A 15,123-nucleotide genomic window follows, 5' to 3' on the forward strand; every position below is an offset into this window, starting at 1 on the left:
AAGAGCTGGTACGTGGTTGCCCCACAGTCTCTTCTCACTTGTGGCCAAAAGGCTTTGTGGGGAGATGGAGGAATTGAGCTGAGATGGGAACAGCACAGATTGCCAAACTGGCCCTTGGAGGACACTCCCAGTGGACTTTGCAGAGGTTAGAAGTAAATCTTAGTTGTGTTACGCCATTAAGATTTGCAGGCTAGGGCTTCCCTGGTGGCGCAGTGGTTGAGAGTCCGCCTGCCGATGCAGGGGACACGGGTTCGTGCCCCGGTCCGGGAAGATCCCACATGCCGCGTAGCGGCTGGGCCCGTGAGCCATAGCCGCTGAGCCTGCGCGTCCGCAGCCTGTGCTTCGCAACGGGAGAGGCCACAGCAGTGAGAGGCCCGCGTGCCGTAAAAAAAAAAAAAAAAAAAAAAAAAAGATTTGCAGGCTATTGTTACTATAGCATAACCTGGTCTCTCACCTCATATAGTTACTTTCCAAAAAGTATTCAAATGATGGGCTTTTTAAATAAAGGATTTAGGAGGTAACTGCTTCATAGTACTGTTAAGAATAGAGGTGTACTATAGCAAGAGGGAGTGGACTTTCTAACAATGAGGCTGGCTCAGCGATGAGATGAGTGATCCTCCCTAGGCCCCCTCACCATGCTCCCCATAACTCCTCAAGTGGGGAACTTGAAACCAAGTTTAATGCACAAGAAATCTATCAGCAGTCCCAACCATGGGGACCAGGATCGAGAGTGAGAGACCAGACATTCTCGATTTTCACTTGGTGAGTTACAAAGAAAATAATGGGTTCCTTGATGGAAGAATCATGCGATGAATTTCAAAATTGAGAAGAAAATGTTTGGGTGTGGGTTTTACTCTGGGGTTCCCTCTCTCAAGAGGATATCGAAGAAGAATTAAGTACAATTGGGTTTTCCCCCTTCCCAGCCACAGATTGCACCCCAAGAGGTTTCCCTTTCCCTCCTCCTGGAGGGGACTCCAGAATGTGGGAAAGAAATGGATCCTTTCTCATCTCTACAGGGTGAAGGAATCCTACAGAACTTGTGATTCATTTTTTTTTTTAATCTCAAAGTTCTTGAGTTAGGAAATAATTCTGGATTGTCCCAATCCTAAATCAAAGACCCTAGCATTGATCATGATTCCACAGCAGCACAGAATTCCACTGTCAGAAGAATCTTAAAGCAACAGAACAGTCCTGGAAAAAAACAGGACAGCAGGGGTCACCGGCCTGCTCCGCCATCAAGGCCTAACCCAAGAGGCGGGCCATTGGCTTCTTCTTCTTGGGGATGACCAGGTGAGCCAGCCCTCAGCCTCCCTCTCTCCCCGTGGCCATGCTTCATGTCCCCACAGCGGAGCAAGCTGCAAGCAAGCTATCCCCGTGCAGCAAATAAAGATATAAGAAATAAAGAGTGTGACTTTGTGTTTTTAGGACGAATGCCAAGTTTCCTCTCCGAGGCCCTCTCCCAAACCTCTGTATGTCACCTCCACATGACCAAGCTGTCAGGCCTGCCACCCCAAGCTCTGCTTGGCTGTGATAAACACAGAACAATGCATTTTCTACACTCTCAGGCCCTGCAATCAGGAAGAGGGGGGTGGAAAAAATCCACCCAAGCCATTCCAGGATTTATGTTTGAAACTCTTTTCCTTTGTCAGGGGAGAAAACGAGCAGATGTTCCTAAAGGTGAACCCTGTAAATCAGTGCAGATGTGTTGGTGCATCTTGCCCTTTTTGGCAACTCGGCTAGGTTCAGTTTTGCACCAACACCTGGCCATGCATACTGACACACACCCATCCCACCACCTCCCTTTGACTTCCCTACCTCTTATCTCTCTTTGAATCAGCCTCGATCCCTTCTCCAGGAAGTCTGCCCAGATTATGCTCATCTCTTGCCCAGCCCTACAACTTGGGCCCTTTCTCAGCCCCCAATGTGTTTAGGTCATTTCATAATCATTTACTTCTCTTCATCCAATGAACAGCCCAGGAACTCGTAGAGAGTGCTAATTGTCTCCCCCATCAGACAAGGATCTCCCCCAGGACAGGACATGTCTCCCCCATCAATCCAGGCACTCCTAAGGACAGAAAGCATGCTTCCCCAACTCTATCCCTTTGGCAGGTCAATCACCCTGTTTTAGAAAGCAGGGGAAGCAATACCTTCTAACTCAAAGGTTCTAAACAAGGGGACATTGTGAAGTCTGAAAGTACCTGCCAAATGTTTGTACATACTTGTAATTTTCTGGAAAGAGGATCCATAGCTGTCAAGTGATCCTCAAATGGATCTGTTCAGAGTCAGAGTGAGAGCTTTGGAAGCACCAAGCACTGAATGGATTGTGATACTGGTGCCCTACCCTTACCCACCATATGTGATTCAAAATTAAAACAGCACTGAACTCTGAAACACAAAGCTTCCGCAACGCACAAGTTCATCAGAGCTAAACGTTCTATTTCTTGCTAAGTCTCCTTAGAGGGTGATCCCTGCACTAGGGCTGCTACATAGCAAAGGTTAAGGCCAGTGGCTCCCAGGATGGAGGTGGTGAAATAGAACATGCCCCTCCCAGCCCCTGACGCAGTCAGGGAGGTGCCGAATCTGGCTAAGTCTCTCCCCTGGGAACCTCTGCTTCCCCAGCTTGGGCAGGGGCAAAGGAGGTGGGGGCCATCTTCATGTTTTCTGAACTGGAATGAGACACGGAAGATGAAACTCTGCAGTATCAGCCGGGCTTCACAGGACTTAGGAACCACTGAGCACCCTCCTGCCTAAACACCCGCCCCTCCCTACACCCCTGACAGTCTCCAGGAGATGAGGGATTTAAGAACTCCCAAGAAATCCCCCACCACCTTTGAAAAGCCATCAGCCTTGAATCTGGTGGGCCTCATGCAACCCAAGTCCACTTCAGTACACAGCCTCACCAGCCACACCCTAAGCGCAGCCCTGGAAGTCAAGTCCCCCAAAGCAAGGGGTCAAGGTTAAGGCTGAGACCCCACTTCCCAATCCTCCCAGGGTTTTGAGATCAACAGGAGACACACAGAGGATGCTGGATGAAGAAGCAGCAGGGGCTCCAGACTGGGAGTCGGGAAAACTAGTTCCAGGTCACAGCTCAGCCACCACTGTGCTATTCAACCCTGGGCAAGTCACTGCATCCTCCAGCCTCCACTACCTCCACCTATAAAGGGAGGGGTTTGGCCACCTGAGTGCTGACCACATCTGTGTGTCTTGGTTGGGGATCTACACCACAGAGAGGGGCTGGCTAGGAAGACTCATCTCGGAGCCTTTTCTCCACCTCAGCATGCTAGTCTGGTCTTCCCATGGCCCCCCAATGCCAGCCAACACTCCCCAAACTGGGCATTTGCCTTAGGGAGGAATCTTTAATTTCGTGGGAGAATGAACAGGAAGACAGCAGCCCGGCCCCTGGGGGAAGTGCCAGCAGAGAGTAGAAGCAAAGGGGCTTGAACTCTCGGACCATGGTCTGGCTCAGGGGAGAGGGTGGCAAGGCAGGTTGTAGACAGGGCCCTGAGAACTTGGCAGTTATGATTTCCTTTGGGCCCTAAGGGCTCTTACTCTGTTGAGAAGGAAGGGAAGTACCAAAAAGCAAAAAGGATATGAGAGAAAAGCAAGGTTTGCTGAGGTTTTGCTAGGTACACGAATAACTGCATTTAATCCCCACAGACCTATGAAGTCATACTATTGTTACCCCCATTGTACAGATGAGAAAACTGGGGTACAGAGAGGTCAAATAACCTACCCAAGATAACACAGCAAGGAAATGACAGGACCAAGACACAAACTCCAAAGCACACGTTCTTTCCATGGGATTACTCCACTGACAGGGATCTCTGGCATCAGGCTCAGAGACGCAGGATACAGGCTGGCTAGGGCTCTCCTTCAAGGAACTAGATGAGCAGTCACTGCCCAAGGTGCTGTGACAGGTCACTGCCCCTCTCCCACTACACACCACCTGCCCTGCTCCCAGGAGGCTCTCAGAGCCCAGCCACCCCTTGGTCCCCTCAGCTCTGAGCTGGACACCTGGAAGGCCAGCAATGGGACACCTCAAGCCTCCTCCAGGAAGTTCAGTCACCCCTGGGCTAGGCAGCACAGTTTCTCCCTGCCACCCCAGCTCTGCCATGCCATGATGTGCCCACAGCCCGGCTGGGCTCCCGGCCCCCAGCTGCCTGGCTCATGACCACTGTGTGTAGTGAAGTGTGCAGTCTAATTGTGTCCCCTAATGATAGCCCTCAGCCGCCAGGAGACAGGTGCAGAGACGGAGGGGAGGGCCTGGAGCTGGAGCCGGGGTAAGGGGCAAGGGCTCCATCCCATTCCCATACCTGCAGAGGACTCAGGGGAGGGGATCATGGAAATGGGGGGATGCTGGGGTGGGAGGGGTGCCTAGCCTCCTGGGACCACAGAGTCAGGCTCTTAGAAGGAGCTCTCCAGCCACCAGAACCTTCAGAAAGAATATTCTTAAATAGCTCCGTACACAGCTAACCGCTATTAAAAGAAGATAGGATCTGTCAGTGCGGAGGCCAGCCAGGCAGAGAAGATTCAGTGGGAAGGGCAGTGGCCCAAAAGAAAGGACCCCTGGCTTCCCCACCAACTTGCTCTGTGACCCTGGTAAGCCATGACCCCTCTACGAGCCTCAGTTTCCTTGTCTGAAAATCAGGATTTGGGTTTGAACTCATGTATGCAACAAATGATTCATGCTAAGTAGGTTCCAGGCCCTGAATTAGGTCCTGGGGATGGAAAGAACAGGTGAGACCAAGAGATGACTGAGAAAGACACAGGCTCTGCTCTCAGGGAGACTGCAGTCTAGGAGAGAAGCTAAGATTTATAATAATACTAACAGCTAACAGTGATGGAGCACCTACTGCTTACCAGGCAAAACCCTATGAGATAGATGCTAGTATTAACCCCGTTTCACAGATGAAGAAACTGAGGGACAGAGAGGTTCACTAATTTGCCCAAGGTCACATAGCTAGTAAGTAGCAGAGCCAGGATAAGAGTAAAGACAAAATACTGTGGGTATTCAGGAGAGGGAAGGTTTCCTGGAGGAGGTGGCTTCTGACCTGAGCCTTTGAAAGATGGGGGCAATTTGGACTGGCAAACATTTAGGGAAGGGGGAGTAAGAAATTCTATTAGCTGAAAATTCCAATAGCACTTGGCCCCCAGTCTCTGCCAAAACACCAACCACGGTCCCAGGAGAGCAGCAGAACCCAGGCCAACCTCTGCACAGCAGCACTGATAGAGGATGAATGCAAGAAGGATGAGTGGCAAATGGGGAGGGAGGAGGTGGGGAGAATAAGAACACTTCCCAAACCAAGTCCTGTCTGAGCTCCTAGAAATGGGGCAAGAGGGAAAGCCAGAGGGCAGCAGGGCAGTTTTCAACAGACCAGGGAGGAGGGTGCACTCCACACATGGAGGAGGGGAGGGCAGTCTCCCCAGCACCCTAAGGATTAAAACCCCAGTGGTGAGCCACGCACACTCGGAACACTGTGCAGACATAAACCACAGTGCTGGGGAGGATATTTATTGCCGTGGGAAAATGTTTCAAGTGAAAAGGCAGGTTGCAAAATAACATGTATGGTATGATGCCATTCTTGGAAGGAGAAAAATATCTTTATATAAGTCTGGAAGGATATGCACCCAAAATTTCAACAGTGGTTATCTCTGGGCAGTAGATTGTGGATGACTTTTATCTTCTTTACACTTACCTATATTTTCTAATTCTTCTACAATAACAGGTATTATCTGTGTAATTTTTAAAGTTTCTTTTTTTTTTTTTTTTTAAATGCAGTAAACACATCAAGGATTTTGGCAGGGTGGTGTGGGCAGAAGAAGAGATGGGCCAGCAACCTGGGTGCAGTGGTGGCAGAGGATGGAGGGTGGCAGGGCTCCACCAGGATGGGGGTGGGGTGGGATGGGGAGGAAGACCATGCTTCCTTGACAGGACAAAGGACTTATTAAAAAGACTAGCTCATGGGGCCCAGCCTCCTGCATCTTCTGCCCCCCAGTCTCCTCAGAGCCCAGAGGTCTTTCCAGCCCCCAGAAGTGAAGGGTCTGGTCTGGAAGCCCATGGCTTTCTGATGGAGCACAGAGCAGAGGGGGTGGAGCAGCTGGGGGTCCCAGAAGAGATGCGAATTTGGAGGACTAAGCTAGGGAGGTTTGAGAGGAAGCCAGGCCTCAGAGAGAGAAGTGGGCCTGGCACGGAGCAGGGGCCAGGGTGACGGGAGAAGCAGCCTGGAGGGTTAATCCAGGTCACCACCAAGTGCAGAGCTCTCGGGAGGGGAGCCCCGTGGAGCTCTTGATCTGATGGGAAGCCTGAGCTCCAGGCTGAGGAGGGAGTGGAAGGTGAACTGGCCTTCCTGGCCCTTCTCCGAGAAAAAGATAAGAAAGACTGAGCAGAAGCCACAGTAGTAACCGGCCTGGGTCAAGTGTTTGTTACTCTCTTTGCCCTCTTCTATTTCCCCTGTCATTAGCAGTAAAACCCTAAAAACAGCCAGGACTCTCCTTGATTGCATAATAATCAGAGCTTCTAAAACATCCTTAGGCTAACTTGTAAGATAGTGAGCTTCCTGTGCCTGGAGGTATTCAAATAGAAACTGGGCCACCTTCCTGGCCTGCTCTCAAGGGTTTTGCATCAGAAAAACAGCCAGACCTCTGAGGTCCCTCTCATTCCTGAGATCCTCTGAGTCAGTGAAAGTGGGGTTTTAGGCAGCAGTGGCCCGGAAGAAGGTGCCAGGAAAAAGAAACTGTGAAGGCACACACCCTGCCCCTCCCTTGTCCTCACAAATCTCAAGGACCTCACACGGTCTGAGGGACGATCTGTCTGCATGCATGGTCCCCCTTCCCTGCTTCAGTCGAGATGGATGTCTGGTCTACCTTGTGCAAGTGCTATTCAGGTTCAGGGCCAGAAGGAGAAAACATGCCTGGTATAAAGGGAAGCAGGAGTTCACACAAGGTCACAGGGAACTTTGCAAATTGAAACATCAGCCTCATTCTAATTATTAGTCTTTCAGCCAGTGCACTGAGGTGACAGCACAGACCTCCAAGAGCCTTTGGTAGTGCATAGAATTAGTGGAAGCATCAGCATCATTGTTGGTTATAGATACAGGAGAATCAGCAAAGATAAAATGCTGTAAAAATGTGGTAGGTCATGCAAAGCAAACTGATACTAGTGTAGTCACACTGTTTACCATTTACCTCTCACACAAAGCCAAGTAACTATTGGCATTCATTGTTAAATGGGGAGGACTGATAGGGAGGCCAACTTGAGTTTGCTGGAAGGAAGAACTCCCCAGTAATTAGGGCAGCCCAACAGCCGGACCTCAGGGAGGCCGTGAGCTCCCTGTCCTGAAAGAAATATTCAAGCAGCAGCTGGCTGCGATGGAGGGCTGGCTGGGTCCCTTCCGCTCCCCGCTCAGATCCACTCTCCATCCTCACCCTGCCCTCATCCCAGCATGGACCCCATCACCGCCTGACTCTCTCTGCCTCCTGGTTGGGTCTGGCCAGTGGGAGCCCTGGCAGGACATAGGAGAGGGGACAAGTATTTGTTTCCCACACTGCCTCCCTGCAAGGCCACCTTGGGCCTGAGGACCTCCAGACAGAAGGTCACAGCTCCCCCTGGAGCAACCTGCACCACACACCCGGCTACCTCTCGCTTCTGATTTCTGCTCCGTTCTCCCCGTTCTCGCAGCCCAAGGGAGGGGTATAGCCAGGGAATAGCTGTTCCTAGCCCTGAGGCACTGCTCTATCCCTTGTGGCTTCCCTACACCCTGCCCACACCTTTGTAAATTGTGCCTTTATTAATACCTTCCTGGAATTATCCTAATGAGAGGGTGCCATCTGTTTCCTGCTGCAATCCTGGTTGATAATGGGGGCTCCCAATCAGAGAAAAAACTAAACTGTATGGGCTCTCGACACCGTACAATTAATTCAGCAGCTCCGTGAAATGTGAGTCAGATTCACTTTGTCGTAGGCTTTATTTCATTACAGTACTAAACTTTATGTTATCAGCCATTATCAGATATAGCTTGTGGCTTACAGCTTCCAAAACCATTGCTGCCCATGGCTGCTGTCTATAGATAGAGAAACTGAGGCCTCCCAGAACCTTACCCAAGGTCACAGCCAAACACAGGAAGCCAGGAACCCCAGGATCCCACCCCAGGGTGGCTTCTCTGAGCAGAGCAATCCAACTGGTCCGCCCAGGCATGCTTCCCTATCCCCCTCCCCACCACTGAAGCAGCTGCCCCTTCTCTCCTCAGTCCCCTTTTCTCCCCATTCCCTCGTGGGAGAGGCTGGTGGGGAAAATGATGAGGATTTTATAGCATTCCTGTAGTAAGCACTTAATAATTCTCCAGGCTATAGATCTGTGCTTCGCATGGGCTGGGGATAATTCACAGTAAAATATGACTTTTCATTTATCACACTGATATGTAATAAATACTTCCCAGTGAAGGTTGGGCACAAAAGCGGGTGGGTTGAAAGACAATCAGATGAGGCTCCATGACTGGGTGTTGGGGTTCAGGTCCGTGGCAGGTGGACTCAGGGAACCAGAACTCTGAAACTAGGGATGCTCACGACGTAAAGGGAAATTCCTCAGGGACTATCAGCCAGTGCGGCACCACAGGTCCCCCACCAGCCTCATCACCACTTCTGAAAAATCAGGAACATCCCTCCTGGAGCCAAACTCCCCCCAGAGACCTGTGGGGCCTGAAACCAATGTGAAACCAACAGCCCAGGCAGCTCTCCTCCTCCTCCACTCTCACATCTGGACCTGACTTGTCTCAAGAGCTTCCCACCCACCTCACCTTCCACCACCCCCTTTCCAGCCCAACTGACACTGTGCTAATAACTGGACATCTAGATTGTTTTCCAATTTTTCACAATTAGATAACAATCATAATAGCTCCCATTTATTCTGCATCTTCCGTGGGTCAGGAGCACTCGATCATTGAATTCTCAAAACCCCTCATGGCATTATCACCACCCCCAGCTCTCGGGGGGGGCACTGATGCTCAGAGGGCTGAGCATCTTGCCCAAGGTCACATTGTGATCTGTCTGACTACAAGTCCCACTGTCTCCATGGCCATGTGTCTTAGGTCAGGCTCCGCTGAAGCAGATCTTGGGACAAGGATTTGAGGGCAAGATGTTTATTTAGGAGCATCAGTAGGAGTGTGGGGCTGGGAAACAGGGGAGGAAGGAAGCCAATACAGAATGTGTTATGAGCAGGTTACCACAGAGGACAACTAGGGGTGGGGACGGGTGTCTGGAGACAATGTAGAGCACACCTCAGGGTAATCCCGCCCAGTGAGTGAGTTCACTCTGAGTGATTAGTAGAGAGTGTTCTCTGGCCCTGCTGAGATGGCTGAGCAGTTCCAGGAGCCAGAGAAAGCCCTGGGGCAGAGTCCCAGGTTGCAAGCTGGAGTTGACAGCCATTGGATCCCCGTACATTGAAATGCTGAGTGCCAGGGGCACGGGCAGAGCACCGGCAGCACCTGCCTCTCTGGACCCCTGTCACTGCTTGCCTGGACAAACACAGTAGTCACCTAACTGCTCTCCCTGTCTTGGTCTTGCCCCATCTGAAATATCCCCCAGCCCCAGACAGTAAGCACATTCCACCTTAGTCCACATAGCAAAGGATGGGTTGGAAAGTATCTCCTCCAACAGGAAGGATACCTTGCTGATGTCTCAGCGGGAGGGGGCCTGACCACCCAAATGTAGAGACCACAGGGTCTGAATTATCTTTGAATCCTCACTCAGTGCCTAAGGCAGGGCGTGGTCTACAGTAGGTAGACCTACTGCATTTTAAATAAATCCCCCCCAGGCAGGCTTTGCAGTGAGGGGAGGGCTGGCTTCTCTGATAACCCCTCTGCACCACTCCTACTGAAGAACTAATCATGCCTTCCTTGCTCTGTCCAGTTCAGGCTGCTACCCCAGCCCCTAGAGCAAGGCTGCCTCCCTGGGAGACTGAGTCTCTGGCACATCTTAGTGTATGCATGTACAAACACACACACACAGCCCAGAGCTGAGCCTAGAGCCTGACTTAGGCTTACTACCTGCTGGTCAAACGTATGCCTAAGTGACTGAATTAATAATTGGTTAGTGAGTGGTGCCATGACCCCAGCTTGAGAAATTCTTTGGACCAGCAGCCTCATGTGGCCAGGAGTCCACTGGCCTGGTGAAAGGAGAGGCAGGGGTATAGTAGAGGTATCCATGATGGTGAGAGGCTGCATGGTGCCCACACACTACCACCACCAGGGGCGCTCTTCCCTCCTCTTAGAGTTCCGACTCCAAGACCAATGACCTGGCCCATGTCCAACCATAGAGACAAGGAACCAAGACAAGGATGACTGACCAAGGACCAACAGCTGACTCTGACTGAGCTGCATCAGTGCAGAGAGCCAGGGCTCTGGGATGCCATTCAAGTTATTTTCCACCTGGAAAGCCGACTTTCCTGACAATGCTCCACAATTTGACAGGAAAGGGAGCTAGGGGACACATGTACCTCAGATCAAATCCTTGCTCTGCTATTTGCCACTATGTGACCTAATGCAAGTGACAATTTTGCTAAGCCTCAGTCTTTTCATCTGTAAAATGGGCAAAATAATCCGTGCCACACAAAGTGGCTGAAAGAGAATAAAGAACTCAGGAAAGTCCACAGCCCAGTGACCAACACATAGTAAGCACTTGGTTTTCTCCTCACTTTCTGTCTGGCCTGGTGAGTCAAAAGCAACTGCCTACCATCTTGACCCAAAGACCCCATGCTAAGATGATGTAGAATCTCCCCAAGAGCCCATGCAAGAAGAAATCTCAGGAATGATAGGAGGGGTGGCTGAGCATCCTGCTTCTCTGAAAACTTCTGAAACAAGAGCATCTCTGTCCATTCTCCTGCAGCTTTCCTCCCTCCCACCCTGCCAAGCCCCAGGTCAGAAGAGGGACCAGATGAATCCCATCACTAACATTCTTTAACTCCTCGAATTCAGGAATTCTCTCAGGTCCTGCGTGATCTTCACAACCTCACTGTCCTTACAGGGCAGAGTGTATGTGAACCCATTTTTCAGATGAGAAAGCTGAAGCTCGAAGAGGATAACTGATCTCCAAAAGCTCCTCAGCAGATCTATGGGGAGAATGGGGACCTGGGTCATGGGACTGCCTCCCCTGCCCCTGACCCATAGGCCACCCTGGCCCTAACACAGCTGGATAAGATAGGAGTGTTCATACCCAAAAGTGAACATGAACTTACCTCGGGCAGCCAGAGACGACTCCCAACCCCTGCTTCCCACTCCAGAATTGAAGCAAAGAGCAAGAAACAATTTGTGGCATTTCTTGCCTGTCGAAGTAGATTTCTTGCTTACAGAGGATATACGGGTTTCTGAATAATTAAGTACGACACTCAGCTTCCAGGGCCCAAGACTCCAAAGGCACAGTGAAGCTGAGGCAGAAGTCTTCCATCAACAACTGAGCCAGAGACTTTGAGAGGTTTCCTCCTCCCATCTGAGGACCAGAAAGACCTGGGCTCCACCTGGGGACAAGAAACCCAGGCTTGAAGGGGCTTCAGGGATGGTCTAGGGTCAGCACCTCATTTCCAGGCAAGAGAACTGAGGGCCAGAGAGGAGAACTCACCCAGGGTCACCAGCAGCCCTGGGAAAATGGTAAAGGCCCTAAATAGGGGCCTACACATCAGGATTAGAATTCAGCTCTACTTCTTTCTAGCTGTGTCACTCTGAGCAACCAACTTTACCTCTCTAAGTCATACTTTTTCTCTTCTGTAAAGTGAAAATAAAACTTCACACATGTTGATAACCTCCATTCTATAGATGGGGGAAAAAAGGAGGTGAAGAAAGTGAAAACTATTGGTGAATTATAAAGAGATATGCAAAGATGGGCTTCAGAAGCCAGGCCTCCTGCCTCTGGGTTCCAGCATCATACTCTCTTCTCTCTCCCCCTCCTCCTCAGCCTCCCACCTCTGCTGCCTCCAAGACAAGACTGAAGGACCCATTCAAGAAGCAGAAGGAAAACAAGGTTAAATTAGAACCAAAGTACCACCTTCAAAAGAGTAACAGAGAGACTTCCGGGAAGATGGCAGAAGAGTAAGACGCGGAGATCACCTTCCTCTCCACAGATACACCAGAAATACATCTACGCGTGGAGCAACTCCTACAAAACACCTACTGAACGCTGGCAGAAGACCTCAGACCTCCCAAAAGGCAAGGAACCCCCCACGTACCTGGTTAGGGCAAAAGAAAAAACTAAACAGAGACAAAAGGATAGGGACGGGTCCTGCACCAGCGGGAGAGAGCTGTGAAGGAGGAAAAGTGTCCACACACTAGGAAGCCCCTTCGCGGGTGGAGACTTCGGGAGGCGGAGTGGGGGAGCTTGGGAGCCGCGGAGGAGAGCACAGCAACAGGGGTGCGGAGGGCAAAGCGGACAGATTCCAGCGCAGAGGATCGGGCCGACCGGCACTCACCAGCCGAGAGGCTTGTCTGCTCGCCCGCCGGGGCGGGCGGGACTGGGAGCTGAGGCTCCGGCTTTTGTCGGAGCGCCGGGAGAGGACTGAGGTTGGCGGCGTGAACACAGCCTGCAGGGCGTTGGTGCGCCGCGGCTGGCCGGGAGAGAGTCCGGGGAGGGGTCTGGACCTGCCGAAGAGGCAAGAGACTTTTACGTCCCTCTTTGTTTCCTGGTGCACGAGGAGAGGGGATTAAGAACGCTGCTTGAGAGAGCTCCAGGGACGGGCGCGAGCCGCGGCTAAGAGTGCAGAGCCCAGAGACGGACATGGGACGCTAAGGCCGCTGCTGCCGCCGCCAGGAGGCCTGTGTGCGAACACGGGTCACTGGCCACACGCCCTTCCGGGGAGCCTGTGCAGCCCGCCACTGCCAGGGTCCCGGGATCCAGGGACGGCTCCCCGGGAGAGCGCACGGCGCGCCTCAGGCTGCAGCGTCACGCCGGCCTCTGCCGCTGCAGGCCCGCCCCGCACTCCGTGACCCTCCCTACCCCCCGGCCTGGGTGAGCCAGAGCCTCCGAATCAGCGGCTCCTTTAACCTCGTCCTGTCTGAGCAAATAACAGACGCCCTCCGGCGACCTACACGCACAGGCGGGTCCAAATCCAAAGCTGAGCCCCTGGGAACTGTCAGAACAAAGAAGAGAAAGGGAAATCTCTCCCAGCAGCCTCAGAAGCAGCGGATTAAAGCTCCACAATCAACTTGATATACCCTGCATCTGTGGAATACCTGAATAGACAACGAATCATCCCAAATTAAGGAGCCCTGTGGATGAAAGGCTCTTGGTGCTGCAGCCAGGACTCAGTGCTGTGCCTCTGAGGTGGGAGAGCCAACTTCAGGACACTGGTCCACAAGAGGCCTCCCAGCTGCACATAATATCAAACAGCAAAAATCTCCGAGAGATCTCCATCTCAACGCCAGCACCCAGCTTCACTCAACGACCAGCAAGCTACAGTGCTGGACATCCTATGCCAAACAACTAGCAAGACAGGAACACAACCCCACCCATTAGCAGAGAGGCTGCCCAAAATCATAGTAAGTCTACAGACACCCCAAAACACACCACCAGACGTGGACCTGCCCACCAGAAAGACAAGATCCAGCCTCATCCACCAGAACACAGGCACTAGTACCCTCCACCAGGAAGCCGACACAACCCACTGAACCAACCTTAGCCACTGGGGACAGACACCAAAAACAACAGGAACTACGAACCTTCAGCCTGCAAAAAAGGAGACCCCAAACACAGTAAGATAAGCAAAATGAAAAGACAGAAAAACACACAGCAGATGAAGGAGCAAGATAAAAACCCACCAGACCTAACAAATGAAGAGGAAATAGGCAGTCTACCTGAAAAAGAATTCAGAATAATGATAGTAAGGTTGATCCGAAATCTTGGAGATAGAATGGACAATAGAATGGACAAATTGCAAGAATCAGTTAACAAGGACCTAGAAGAACTAAAGATGAAGCAAGCAATGATGAACAACACAATAAATGAAATTAAAAGTACTCTAGATGGGATCAATAGCAGAATAACTGAGGCAGAAGAACGGATAAGTGACCTGGAAGATAAAATAGTGGAAATAACTACTGCAGAGCAGAATAAAGAAAAAAGAATGAAAAGAACTGAGGACAGCCTCAGAGACCTCTGGGACAACATTAAACGCACCAACATTCGAATTATAGGGGTTCCAGAAGAAGAAGAGAAAAAGAAAGGGACTGAGAAAATATTTGAAGAGATTATAGTTGAAAACTTCCCTAATATGGGAAAAGAAATCGTTAATCAAGTCCAGGAAGCACAGAGAGTCCCATACAGGATAAATCCAAGGAGAAATACGCCAAGACACATATTAATCAAATTGTCAAAAATTAAATACAAAGAAAACATATTAAAAGCAGCAAGGGAAAAACAACAAATAACACACAAGGGAATCCCCATAAGGTTAACAGCTGATCTTTCAGCAGAAACTCTGCAAGCCAGAAGGGAGTGGCAGGACATATTGAAAGTGTTGAAGGAGAAAAACCTGCAACCAAGATTACTCTACCCAGCAAGGATCTCATTCAGATTTGATGGAGAAATTAAAACCTTTACAGACAAGCAAAAGCTGAGAGAGTTCAGCACCACCAAACCAGCTCTACAACAACTGCTAAAGGAACTTCTCTAGGCAAGAAACACAAAAGAAGGAAAGGACCTACAATAACGAACCCAAAACAATTAAGAAAATGGGAATAGGAACACACATATCAATAATTACCTTAAATGTAAATGGACTAAATGCTCCCACCAAAAGACACAGATTGGCTGAATGGATACAAAAACAAGACCCATATATTTGCTGTCTACAAGAGACCCACTTCAGACCTAGAGACACATACAGACTGAAAGTAAGGGGATGGAAAAAGGTATTTCATGCAAATGGAAACCAAAAGAAAGCTGGAGTAGCAATTCTCATATCAGACAAAATAGACTTTAAAACAAAGACTATTAGAAGAGACAAAGAAGGACACTACATAATGATCAAGGGATCGATCCAAGAGGAAGATATAACAATTGTAAATATTTATGCACCCAACATAGGTGCACCTCAATACATAAGGCAAATACTGACAACCATAAAAGGGGAAATCGACAGTAACA

At 50.4% G+C, this 15,123-nt stretch overlaps 1 long non-coding RNA gene across 1 annotated transcript in view; it reads right to left on the reverse strand.

Moving 5' to 3' along the window:
* Positions 1 to 12,525, reverse strand: part of LOC141277392 (uncharacterized) — a 95,054-nt gene extending 82,529 nt beyond the window's left edge. The window contains exon 1 of the long non-coding RNA XR_012328723.1: positions 12,452 to 12,525. This is a non-coding gene — a long non-coding RNA (uncharacterized lncRNA). The remainder of the gene's footprint in view (positions 1 to 12,451) is intronic.
* Positions 12,526 to 15,123: the final 2,598 nt, after the last annotated feature.

The sequence above is a fragment of the Tursiops truncatus genome, chromosome 20 (genome assembly GCF_011762595.2).
Source record: "Tursiops truncatus isolate mTurTru1 chromosome 20, mTurTru1.mat.Y, whole genome shotgun sequence".
NCBI classification, from domain to species: domain Eukaryota; kingdom Metazoa; phylum Chordata; class Mammalia; order Artiodactyla; family Delphinidae; genus Tursiops; species Tursiops truncatus.